The sequence below is a fragment of the Mesocricetus auratus genome, unplaced genomic scaffold (assembly GCF_017639785.1).
Source record: "Mesocricetus auratus isolate SY011 unplaced genomic scaffold, BCM_Maur_2.0 Super-Scaffold_100676, whole genome shotgun sequence".
NCBI lineage: Eukaryota > Metazoa > Chordata > Mammalia > Rodentia > Cricetidae > Mesocricetus > Mesocricetus auratus.
In genome coordinates this window covers 76,271,485-76,285,751 of record NW_024429266.1, presented here as the reverse complement: position 1 = coordinate 76,285,751, position 14,267 = coordinate 76,271,485, and positions in this window count along the sequence as shown.

The window sequence follows — 14,267 nt, the reverse complement described above, 5'->3', positions numbered from 1 at the left end:
CCAAGAAAAACAGGAAACATTTCCAAGGAATGTAGGCTGTCCTCACTGAGAGTATCTACTAAATCTGAGCCCAGTCAAATTAATTCTTAAAAAATAACAAATAGACAACCAAGTGTTGGAAAAAATTCAACAGGCCCAGTGTATATTGAATGCCTAGACCCCATAATATTTATGTCTGACTTATTTCATAAGGGATTTATTAAGAAAGGATGCTACCAGTTGCTTCCTGCATTGTCAGTCATTTAAATATTTCTAGCATTCTTTGAAGGATCAATTTAGGAAACTAGGAACTTTAAGCTTTAATTATTGCTGTATTTTAAAACAGAGGAAAATTATGTGGCTAGATCTTAAGTATAAAAGACATTTATGCTAATTTGATCTTTTGCTGTAATTTATTTTAGAATTCTCAATAGTAACATTAATCTTCAATGACTTATTTGAAGTAATATTGGATTCCAAAAGTACTTTCAGAAGAATTGTATTGTAGTCCTGTGTGAATCATCTACCTTTATTTGAATGTTAAGTGTTGTAAAATAGGCAATTTTGCAAAGCAAAGATAATTTCTGATGGCTTAAACATTTCAACAAAATTAGTGGCATTTATTGTATAAATTTAATTAGATTTCATGCTTTGTGAGGACTTAAAAAGTAAGTCTTTTGAGATAATTTTGACTTTTGCTTGATATGAAATTAAAATCATAATTGATGAATATACATTCCAATTATGGCTTTATTTCTGTGATATTGCTTCTTCATTTGAGTATTATGTCAAGAAAGCATTATGCTCTAAGGAAACAAATTAGGTATTAGATTTTCACTTTGATAACACAGGGACTTGGGAACTATTTACTAACAATATTTTTTCACATATAATAATGGCAGTAACTGGTTGATAAATAGACCTTGTGTGAGAGTAGTAGTGAAAACCTAGTTATAATTCATTTTAGGATCCTGTAAAAGTTGTAATTATTAGAACCTAAGTACACGGGGAAGTGTTTCCTCACAAATTCCCCCTTCATGACAGTCCATTAGAGCTAGTTTTGCATACCCAATGAATCCATGTACCTCTACTTTCCTGCAAAGTTTTATAGGACAAAGTGTTTCTTTTTGTACAAAAGGTACAACTCATCCAGACTCATATCTGAGATGGAATAATATGCTCACAAATATTGAGTAATAGATTTTGTTGTTGGGTACTATGAACTGCTTTCATGTTAGAATGAACTATTCAGTAGAGCATCTCTGCAGATAAAGTAGTCAAAATATAGTGATTGGTATTAGTCTAACCCATACACAGATCAGTGGAGTTCAGTTTTTTCTGTTTATGACAGCATACAATTCTCTCTGTAATTATGCTGACTACTTTGAGTGGTCCCAGGTTGGTCTGGACATTCCTCAGCATAGAAAACCATAATATCTGTCTAGCTTCTGGCATGGAAAGGCTCAGCCTCAGGAAAGCTGTGGTGAGCTAAACCTGTAGTTCTCATTAGAGGAAGCTCTGTAGACTCCATTCCTACAGATATTTTTGTGTGTCCATTTGAAGTTCAGGGTAAAGATGTGTGCCAAGATTCTGTGCTTATTTATGCTTAAAAGGATTTGGAAAGAGTTGTTTGAAACTTGTGATGACTCCTCTTTTGATAACTAGAAACACATATCTACATGGGTTGAATCACTACCAAAGGTTCTTGATTTCCCCATGTTCTATGAGTTTTAGAATCTGGGAACACTGGTCTTCAATGGCAACTAATGATGTAAGGAAGACAGCTAATACCATAACTCTAGTTTGTGCATGTACCATTCTTTACAGGCTTAAAAATACACTGTCTTTCTTAGATGGCTTCCTTTGACCACATTACACATCTGTCGGATTAGTCCTTTATTCACTCAGGAAGCAGACAGAGGCTTCCAGCATTTATTAAGAAGAACACACTTCTTATCTGTATATATTTCCTTGCAACCTATTCAGGTGAGTAGCCCTTCAGTGTCTGTCTACAGATGCCTGTCTTACTCTTTATTTGTTTGTTTGTTTGTTTACTTACATTGTGCCTCTCTTTCTCCAGGCTCAGACTTAAAATTGCTTCATTTAGGCACTTGGCAAATATATAACCTTAGAATGCCAAGATTTTATCAGAGTCATTTACAGATTGTTAATGGTATTTTGATTCATGTTCATTGAATCTTAAATGCATAGATTGGGTAGTCATCCGTGTCTGATGACTTGGCATTGTAGCTTTCAATGACATTTGGCCATAACTTAGTTGCTCTTGCAAAATAGAATGCAGCTAATGCTTGAGGATTTATTTGTCCCTAGGCATGAGCATCTGTGACCCTTGATTTTTGACAACTTGATCCAAACCTAGGCATATAAAGGAACAGGGTATCTACATTGGGAAATTTCTTCATTGGGTTATCCTCTGGGCAAGTCTGTGGAACATTTAATTGATTGACCGTTAGTGAGAGAAGACCCAAGCCACTGTGGGTTGTGCTACTTTTGTCAGGTGGCTTTGGGTTATATAAGAAAGCAAGCTAAGCATCCTATGAGAGGAAACCAGAAACAAGTCCTCCATGGTCTCTGCTTCTTGCCTTCAGTTGACAGCCTTAAATTCTTTCCCCACTTCCCTCAGTGACTGATTGTGACCAGAGTTTGTAAGACAAAACCAACCCTTTCCTCCCTAGTTGCTTTTGGTCATGGTGTGTTACAACAGCCACAAAGACCCAAACCAGGAGAAATGCTTACAACCATTAGGTAAAAGCATCCATGTCAATGGACTGTGGGGGACCCTGTGACAATACCTTATTCTGCCTTCACTGCCAGAGCACTCATTCCCAGGTTATGGAAGCCTTGACCCCGGATGTTGATACCTCTTAACAGAGTCTTTTTTCTAGGATCTATCCTCCTTTCCAAATGTAAACCATTACTCTTTCAGTTATGTGCAGTTCACATCCTTTACCTTATAATGGGAAGACTCACAAGGGTTGTCCCAGATCAAGAGCTATTTCCAAGAACTACTAATGGGGCAGGCATCAAGACCGTGTTATTTCTTGTCTTCTGCATCCCACCTCCTTATCCCTTCTTGGTGAGTGTGGTAAGTCTGAATGCATTAGTAATAAATTCAGTCACCAATAATGTGTCAGTGTGAGTGACATTAAGAGTAGACGTCAAAACAATTTCTGTTGGTGTCATTTGAACAAGAGGAAGAACAGATTTTAATTCTCTAGTCTGCTCTTCCTGTGTCTTCTGTTGTCCCTTGTAGTCTGCCATGTGAGCCTTAATCTGTACCTGCCTGAATGATGTCTTAGAAATCTGTGTCTGTCTCTGTTTGTGTGTCTTTCCTCTCCAGCAAAGGGTTTTGCACTGCATTTATTGACCAGAACAGGAAAACTCAGGTGGGGAAGGAATGAGGGAACCTTTCAGAAAGTCTTTAACAGAGTTTCACAATGGACAAAGCCACTGACTCCAACTCACCCAGATTACGCACCAATAAAAATAGTCGATTATCAAGCAGTATTCTTATGTTTTGATCAGCATTTGTTGTGAACATTCATCCTATACCCATATTCTGTTTTCAGCAAATTATTATCAAAGCATACATATAAATATATAAATACACATACATTAGTCTTGGAGCATGGGAGAGTACCTAACTTAAAGTTACAGTTATGTTTTTACCTTGTGTTGTAAAAGGTGATTAAATGGAAATTCAAGGCAAGTAATGTGGGCTATTACACTGTTCTCTTAAAGGCAAGTTAAGCTACAGGCTGAGTATATAGTGGACAGCATCTTATGTCTTAAGTGACTTTAAGGTTGATTGCTAACTCTGGTGTAAAGTCCAGCAAAAGTTTCAGTGTGTTAGAATGCAAGAAACCGTTTCATAATGATGCTTTTGCACAGATGAGTGTATACCCCAATCAGTCAACACACCAGTCTTGCTGTGTAACCTATAGCATCAGAGGTGACACTTAGTCATTTGCTTGTTTTTGTCAATCATTCTACACATGACTCCTTATTTAATGTGTCCAGTTCCCTCTTTCTCCTTCGCTCTGTCTCTGTATTCCTCTCTCTGTGTCTGTTTGTGTATGTACAAGAGAGTATTTGTATCCACAAGTATGTATGCCTGTGTGTGTGTATATGTGTGTGTGTGTGACAGAGAGAGAGAGAGAGAGAGAGAGAGAGAGAGAGAGAGAGAGATGGGTCTATGAGTCTGTGTGTGTATATGTATAAATGTACTTGCAGATGCTCATGACTGTGTGAGCATGGAGATGCAACAGGAGAAATTCACCTTGTGTCCTACTCTGTCACTTTCTACCTCCTTCCTTTGAGAAAGGCTACTCGCTGAACATGAGGTTAAGCTGAAGTCCAGCAAGCACAAGTGATTCCATACGCCTGCCTCCCACAGTTCTGGGATAACAAGTGTGAATGGACACCCCGACTTTTTATATGGATGCTGGGATCCAAACCCAGGTTCTCATGCATGCTTAGACAATGATTTTACTCACTCAGTCATCTATCTAGTACTGGAAAATTCTTATGTAGAATGCTCCAATAATAAGAAAAAATCTAGGAGATATTATTACATTTTCTATGTGCATAGCCATGTAATAGAGATGAGAGAAAGAAGAAATAAATTGAGAATAATTAATAGAATACAAGGTATGAAGTGCTCCAAGAAGTTTGTTAACATTCTGCTTAGACATCCAGTGTGTGTCTCAAAAATAAGAAACTGTTTGCTCTGTAATTTCTTGAATCATACATCTTTTGCATTGATTAGCAGTTTCAATCAACCAAGACATCACTGAGCATTTCCAAATGAAAAGCTGCAATTTGTCAATGAGAAGTCCTCTATTCCACCTGTGTGTTTTCTAAGCACTCCTGCATTGCAAGGTTACGGATTGTATTTCTGATAAAACTATTGATGTCTTTAAAGTGCAAAACTCTCTAAGTGTGAAGATATTAGTGCTACTTTTGTATAACATCCCTTGATTCCTAAACTTCCTTCCCCTTTGTTACGTTTATCTGTATCTAGGACAGAGTTCTCTGGGTTGATTGTAATAATACTTATATTTTAAACATAAATTTTACAAAAAATAAGTAAGTGAAAATTGTCTCTTGGGCATATACCTGAAAGGCACAAAAATCTAAACCCTGAAAGGAGGGCTAGGTTGTTTTTCTCTCTTTTTGTTTCTTTTAGAAGTACTTTTATTTAAACATCAATCCCCCCATTTCCTTCCCCTCCCCTCCTCCCATGCTCCCCATGGACCCCTGACCTGCCCTCTACCCACTCCCCAGGGATAGTAAGACCCTCCACCTCCACAGGAGACCATCAAAGTGCATCACATCATTTAGGGGAGGTCCCAGGCCCTCCTGCCATGACATCTGAGAATCACCGTTGTCACACTGAAGAAGATGGCTCAAAGGGGAGTAACTTGAGCTAGTGGGAAACAAAGTTTATTCCTGTCCTCAATGTTTCCTGGAGTTTCATTACAGAACATAGGATTTCTGTAGCATTTCTAAAGCAGCCATCTCAATGTGCTGCCTTTGTTTATCTCTCTGTTCCAATAGTCTCGTGCAGTCCCTGTGGGATCTTGCCTTCTGTTTCTGTAACAGACCCTCCTTGCTGTATCACAATAGCTAACGGCAGCCAAAAGAGGCATTTTACCGTATTTAGACAGAAACACATTATCAGAAATTAGAGTGAACACTCTCGATTCTAACGGTTGTAAACGGCCGTTGCCCTGCGTGCCATCTGGTGGCATGGTTTACTTTTGGTCTCCAATTAGGGACCATATGTGGCTTGCCTGTTTTTTTCTCTACGCTCACCATTCATTTGACCTCACACCCCTCAGTCATTCAATCCCTTCTCAGTCCCCCACCCTGCTGTTTCTCTTACTGATGGTATTGTTTGAGTCCCTCGTTCATGTATACAAATTATTTTAAAGTGTTTCTATATAAAGGAAACACAAGTTCTTTTTTATTCTGACTAAATATCCCCAAAGGCACACTGAAACTTTTCTGGAAGAAAGAAACACACACACACACACACACACACACACACACACAGACACAGACACACACACACACACACAGAGAGAGAGAGAGAGAGAGAGAGAGAGAGAGAGAGAGAGAGAGAGAGAGCCACAAGATTTCCCTTTCTGTGACAAGTTGCTATTCATCTAAATCAGTGTTCAAACAGTCCTAATGCTGTTAACGATTTAACACAGTTCCTCGTGTTGTGGTGATCCCCCCTCAACCATAAAATTTTGTTACTACTTCATTACTGCAATTTTAGTACTGTTATGAATTATAACATAAATAGCTGATATAAAAGATATTTCATATGTGACCCACAGGTTGAGAACCATTTATTTAAAGGATGAGAAGCACCCTTGACTAATCATATATGTTAATTTATTTGCCAGTATCAAGTTATCTTTATAAGGTCCAAGTATAAAAAAATTTGAAATATACTTTTCAAAGCTATGAAATCGAAGTCTAGCATCGACATTTTAACTGAATATAATTTTGTATGCAACATCAATATAAATATCTTTTAATTTTCATTTGGACTTGCAGAGCATCACCTGATGAAGTCATGGGACAAGGATCTTAGTCAATGGTCATTAGCACAGGAAGTGAAAAGGAGCTTTAGGAGTGACTGAAATTCACCAAAAGAATTTTAACAGGCAGACTGTAATTATCCCAGAATAGAACTGGTCCAGAAAACTGGATTGTTCTTCCTCCTACTCTTTTTGGAATTGCTTGAAAAGAAAACCACACTGAATTAGTGCATATAGTTGTATTTTAAAATGTATCTGGTCCTAGTCCAGTACAGTTGATATCCAAACTTGATAACTTTAGCATCCAACATAGTTCAGAGACTAGACATAGAGATGCACATGCAGTTAACTTAAGTGTAAGCACTTACTTGTCAACTGGATGAGGATAGTCTCTTTCTTCCTCCCTTCCTGTCTCCCCATTCTTCCTCCCCTTCATCTGCCCCTCTGCCCAATCACCCTCTCTCCTAAGGCAGAGATTCTTAACTAAGCTTGTGTTGCTTTTATTTTTTCACTTACATGATATCCTCTTTCATTAAACATAGACTCTTTTCTCATACAATATAATTTGAATACCAATTTACCCCTTCTTCTCTTAAACAAACTTGCAAATACAGCGCTCTTTTTGCTCTGCTCCAGATTTCTTGTAGGAAACTCAGGGCCCTAATTGTGCTCCCACAGACTCCTTGAAAGCTAGTCCTAGAAATGAATGTTCCCAGGCTCATTCGATGTCATTTTTGTCTACTTTCAAATTTGATAGTCTTTTTTTCATCTTTTATTTAAATTAGAGACAATCTTATTTTACATATCAATCCCAGTTCCCTCTCCCTCCCATGCACCCCTGCCCACCAACCACCCATTCCATCCCTCTTCTGCTCCCCAGGGAGGGTGGGGCCTTCCATGGGGGATCATCAAAGTCTGTCACATCATTTGGGGTAGGGCCTAGGCTCTCCCCTGTGTGTCTAAGCTGAGAGAGTATCCCTCTACGGGGAAAGGGATCCCAAATCCATTCGAACACTAGGGATAAATAATGTTCTACCACCAGAGGCCCAATGGACTGCCCAGACCTCCCCATGGTTTTCAAACACATTGGCACAAACTTACCAGCTAGCCATTGAATTGATTAAGAAGTCTTAAGCTTTCTTTTGAAATTAAAAATTAGTTTGAAAAATTCAAACCACAGAAAGGTGCCCATTCCCATTTTCTTTCCAGCTGTGATGCCCTCCCGGACAGTGTGTGTGTCTGCTGCTTTTCCTGTTACCATCACCAATTACCTGGTAAAAAGCAACTTAAAACAGGAAGGGTTTTCCTTGCTCACATCTGAGGATGTAAACCATCACAGAGGACATGCCCCTCACAAAGGTGGGGTGTGGGTTGTGTGTTGTGTGTTGTGTGGTATGTGTTGTGTGGTGTCTTCATCAATCGTAGTAGACCAGGAAGATGCATAGGACTGGAATCCTGTGTGTAGCTGGGCCTGAGTAGTGGACTTCCTCCAGGTGACTTAACCTCTTAAAATAGGACTACCAGGCATCTGGGGACCAAGTGCTCAAACCTGAAGGAGACCTTTTACATCTGCTCACAAAAGTTAAATCAGCCCTGTCTACCACACCTGCTCTTACTCTCTTATTCGCACATGCATTTTGTTGAGAAAGTACATTTGTGCACAGACTTCTCCTGTGAATAGCTCAAAAAGTCAGAGTCAGGAGGACTGAAGGCTTTAGTGTAACATAGATGAAGCCGGGTTATATCTGTCCTAATTCCCTCTGACTTTCTCTGTGTCATACTTTTTTTTTCTGGATCATAAAGTTAGGTCATATTTTTGACCATTTTGAGCCAGTATTATTTATCCCCTAAGCAGGAGAATGATGCCAAGTTTACAAAGTACATAGTCAAGTGACTTGGTGAAGAGTGTGTTGTAATAGTGTCCCAAAAATGGTAACTGTTGCATTGTTATTTCCTGTTGGCTGCATGCTGAGCTTCCCTTGCTGAGTTGGAGCAGAGATATCTTAACATGCTTGAGAAGTCATTTTTCCACACAGTAGGAAATCCTTCTGTCACATCCCCCACACATACCTAGTATCTCCTAACAGAGATGCACCCAGATTGCACAGAGAGGCCCTCTCACATTCTGTGGTCTCCTGTGTCCACAGCCCAGGCTCTGCTATGCTGCATTTTGGAAGGTACATACCTGAGACTTCTTAAAGATCCTGCTCTTGGTGCAACAGGGTCATCCCTCCGAGAGAGCAGACAGCGCACTTAGGAACTGATATACTGTCCCCTTTGCCCTAACCAATAATTGGTGCCTGGAAGTGGGACCAACTCAGAAGTGTAATTTGCACCTTTGAACTTGCTATAGAATCAAATTTATAGCTTGATCTCAGGCACCTTTCTTACATTATCACCATGCTGTAGCCTTCTTTCCCTGCTTTCTGGCCTTCGCTGGGATTTTTTATTTATGAAAGACTCATACAAATGCCAGCTTCACTCACCTCAGTGTCTCCTCTGGAATTTCCTACTAGGGAGAGTTCAAGAGAAGCACGCCCCTCACCCCCAATGCCTTGTTTATGGTCTTGTTTCAATCCTCATTCTCAGCGTTTTGCATTTGGGAGTAGCCAGGGTCACATAAAGTTACTTCTGTGTTTGTCTGAGGATTTAGAAGCAGGGGCCCATGGGGTTTTTAGGTAGTAAATACTTTTCAGACCCTGCACAACAGTCCATGACACGCAGCTTCCCTGGTCACGAGCATATCTCTCTGGCCTTTGCTTCCAACTTAGCCTGGGTCTTTTCACTCTAGTGTCTGCCTGTTTCTCAATGGCGTTCAGAGGCTAGGTCAGCCTGGTGGGTGTACCCTTTTAGTGCCTTTTATCTTGTGGGAATACACTGGAGATATGAGGGACAAGATTACTGCTAACACCTGAGTCGTCTTTTCACAGGCCACGGAGTTGTTCAGCTCCTTGTTAGGTTACTGGTATTTGTGTTGTAATGGTGCCAGAGCCATGATCACAGTGTAAGGGATGGGTCGGGACAGGATGGAACAGGAGTGGGTCAGGTATTCTGGCACTCGGGAGTCACAGAATACTGAGTGTTACACAGCTCAGGTGGAAAGGTATCCTGAAGCTCAGGAGCCAAGGACCACCACAGGTTGCAGTAAGCTTGGCAGCTTACAGCCTTGCCTCAGAGAAAGGCTTCTCAGGTGTATCAGCTCCGTTCAGGCAGGTATCAGCTTAGCTCCGGCAGGACAGGGTCTTCCAGCTGGGGATGTTCCCCTAGTGTAGCAGTTTTGCTAGGCAGGAGGTTTCTCAGCCGAAGTTGTTACAGTTCAGGTCTGCTCCTGGAGAGCAGGGAGCCTGGAGCAGAGTGTAACAACTCAGCTCTGCCAAGGAAGGTTTCCCTTTGCCAAGGAAGGTTTCCTGGGCAAGTGTTACAGCGCTGCTTGCTCTGCCCAGGGTCGCCTCTGCTTGCTCTGCTCTGCTCTGCCCAGGGTCGCCTCTGCTCTGTTGCCACCTCAAAAGAAGATCTTCACCCAAAGCTCATCCAAAGGGGTTTATTGGAAGGCAGCTGGACCAGCCAAGCTGAACATACACAGGGTTTATATAGGAATTTTTTCCAGAGTAGGGATTGGTCCGATTTCAGTGCTGAGTTCAGATTGGCTAGAGCTCTGCTCCGGGATTGGTTACTTTTTTACACAGGATTAGGGTCAGATTTGGCTCTGGTTTCAGGGCCAAAGTGTGTTTCTTTCTCTGGTCTTTTTTAGCCTTTTGGCTCCAATTTTAGGGCCAGGGTACATTGTTAAGTGAAGCTTTTTCTTTTGCTAGCCGCTTTGGTTTATCCCCCGCCAGTCGCCTGGGCTCTGCCGCTCCAGCATGGTTCTAGAGCCGCATCAGTCCCAAATAAACACACAGGAGGCTATATTCATTATGAAGCTGTTGGCCTTGCTTGTTTCTAACTGGCTAGCTCTGACTTAAGTAATTACCCCATAATTGTTAATCTAAGTATGTCTCTTACCGGAGAGGTTTCCAGGCTTCCTACCCCAATGGCGGTTACATCTCGAACTCTCTCGTGTTTCTCCTACCCAGAATCCTCCTGGATTCCTAGCCCCACCTATCTAGATTCCTATTGGCCAGACAGTGCTTTATTAGCATAAGACTTCCCCAACAGTACATTTCTTTCACTGACTCTGATTCCAGGGACAAAGTGTGTTCCTTTGGCACTGGTTTTAGGGTCAGGGTACATTTCTTTGGTTGTGGTTGCAGGGCCAAAGTGTGTTTCTTTGGCTCTGCTTAGGGTGTGTTGCTTTGACTGGTCCCTTTTCCCTACACACAGTGTATAGGCAAGCTTGAGATCTGAGTTCCATGGAAGGCAAATCATGACAGCACCCTAAAGAGTCACTGGAGTTTTGCCATCTTTGATGTGTTTGTTGTCTTGCCACAGACAAGCAGCCATCAGAGGATTCTTGAAATAATCCTACACTTTAGTGGTTTATTTACAAAGCTGAAAAAATTCAGTATTATCTGAGGTGAGAAAGGCTTATTTACATTCCGTATTACTTAATGTCTTCGTAATTTCCACTTTTCATGACAAAGAGAGGATATTTACATTAAAACCACATCAGTAACCATAGTAATGTCCTTGAAGAGACATGGGTGATAAAACCAGGATGTATGCTAAGAATGATGGGGGTTGCAATGAGGTGATGTCTGTTTCAGATGAAACTTAAAGTAGGTAGGTGAAGAACAACCACACAAAGCACCTAGACCAGAGAAACCGGCAAAAACTAGGTGTTTCCTCACTCTACCTTAATGAGGAGAAATCACTGGGTAAAGAATGGGGGGAAGTCATAAATATTTCGCTTCAGGGCTAGGATGGTAGATATAATGTTTTTGTAATACATATGAAGTAAAGCCTCCCTAAAATATTGAATTTTTATGTAATATAAATTTAAATTTTGCCATCCAATCATTTTTTTGCTCTAAATAAAATCAATATTGGATTGCAGCAGCCACGGGGTAGAATGCATTAGGCCACCTAGATATAATTTGTATTATAGATGTATTCATAAGCTTTTGAAAGTGCCTGACATGGGCCAGAATGAGAATAGTCAGGCTCAGGTGCAACTTAGAAGCTTCGAAAGGATATTACCTATCTCAGCTGTACCTACCCTGGATAGACAGGGGCTTAGGTGCACTGATACATAGTGGTTCTGAACACCCTTTAGCGAGGAGGCCTAGTAGACAGACCCAGTTGAATTAAACATCATTGATGATGATCAGAACTTACCTAGTACAATGTCAGGACCTATATAGAAGTGGTCTGTTAAAGCAACAGAAAGGTTCTAGCTTCCATCCTGAGACCCTCAAAGGCTTTGAGAGCAGGAATTAGGAAACTGCATCTCCTTCCAGGAAACCTGCATTGGGCTTTTAAGACATTGATTCCTCAGTAGAGTCTTAGAGAGACAACCATTGCAGCAAAGTAGAAACACTTAAGGTAGCTGTCTTTAAAGACTAAATAGAAATAAGACTTTCTACCCTGCAAAATTATCTTTATCATCTTTGACCAATCCAGTCTGTATAAGTAAAAACCATAACATTGACTGTATATCAATGAACTCCTGTTTGCCATTTTATATTCCTACTTTCCTCATAGCTGTTCAACAACCAATCATCCGGAATATGTAAGAATCCTGAAACTGCCACGCTAATACATGTGGGTCTCTCCAACCTAGATATTACAAGGGCTTTGTTGGCTTTTTAAGAGAACACTGGGAAATGTAAGAGAGGGTTATCTACACACCAATGGCAGCTTATGAGGGAAAGCAAAATTTTTAACCAGGAACTGAGCCAGAATCAAGAGTGGGAGACAGCATCTAGACAATGTGGCATCAACCTTGTGTGTAACATTAGAGCTTCAGCTCAGCAGAGGTGGCACATGCCTTTAATCCCAGCACTCAGGAGGCAGAGACAGGCAGATCTCTGTGAGTTTGGAGGCCAACCTAGTCTACAGAACTAGTTCCAGGATGCCCCAGGGCTACACAAAGAAACTCTGTCTCCAACAAACAAACAAACAAGCAAATAATGATTAGAGGCTCACTGCATACGTGAGTGCATTTCCTGAAGTAGAAAATAAGACTCCATATAATTCATCGTCTGTTTCTTTTCCCCTGTGTAAGTTCTGATAGAACACATCAGCTTTTCATTTTACTTTGAAACATGAGTTATCCCACAATACTAATATTCTTGAACTTTGTTCACTGTATATTAGTTTTTTCTTCTTTTCTGTGTGTGTGTGTGTGTGTGTGTGTGTGTATGTATGTGTGTGTGTGTGTGTGTGTGTGTGTGTGTGTGTGTGTGTGTTCCTTTTCTTCAGGTTCCAGTAGTGACAGTACAAAGTTGATTAGCAGTGTTTGCTGGATGCTTTTGGCAAAGATGAAGGATGAACACAGCTCAGGCAGCTGTTGCTCCTCAGGCCTGCCAGTTCCAGCTTGCTCACTGAAACTTTCACCTGCTGAACTCTGTATTTATTGTGGCTCACAGGTGACACGAAAATGTGTCAAAGGAGAAACCCTTGTATGATATCCTTGTATTAATTTGGCATCATTTCACAAGTAGGAGAAAAAGCATCATATTCACATGATATTACAAAACCATAGGCATCATATGTCCTCTGTGTCCCTGAAGGAGAAGGGGGCAGAGAAGAATTTGTGCTTTTCTGGTGTAATGTCCTGGAGACCTACTTGCAAAACCATCTTACTTTTGCACATCTTGGTACAAACAGACAAAAGCTGTTATTACAGAAGGGAAAGCTGATAGCTCTTAATACATCACATCTACCATGATGAAAGCATAATTGCTACTTTTATATTCATTTTGCAGTGAACAGTAATTAGCCTTTGGCCCATTATAGCATGTGAACATCAAATTATCCACCTGCTCTTGCCACGTCTCGTTAACTTAAACTATGGGCCCAAGGCTTCAAGGGAAACCCTTCCTTTTCCTGGCTAGAATGTTCCTTCAGATGGATTCACCTGGAAAAGTCATGGGCTTAAGGAATAAAATCTCACAGGAGGATTTTATATTATGTTCTGAGTTCTAGTGCTTGGTATATGTCACAACTGTTCTTGGAAAATCCCACATATCTTTTTTTTAAATAAAGACATTGCTTGCTTGGCTATTAGTTGATTTATCATGACAACCTGATAACCATGTTACAAAAATCAATGCATATGCTCAATCTCAGAGAACAGGCAGGTGGCTGATAAACAACTTCTGCTGATTTGTAGCCAAAATTTCTGCTTAGAGGAAATGGGACTGCAGTGAAGTAATTAAGATAGTCATCCAGTAAAGCTCTTAAGGCAGCTGGCCTGCTCCTGAAGCAAATGTAAACATATCTGCATACTCTTCTCTTAGCTCATGACCATGGTAGAGACACTAACTTCCTATCAGAGAGAGCAGTAAATTTAGACAATATTTACTTGGGCTTGTCATCGGTAAAGGAGAGGAAAGTCCACTTAAACATCCTGGGCTTAGAAACAATGCTTATTTCTCTCTTATCTCCAGGTGTCACCACACATATACAAATCTCATCTGGAAAGGGGGTAACTAGCCTATTGTTTTTGCTTTGAAAAGAACCACCACTGGAATTCTGTGAGGGAGGCCTCACTATCAGGAGCACCAGCCACTGACCAGGTGTCAATGCCATGGCGTCTATATGTATATTAGC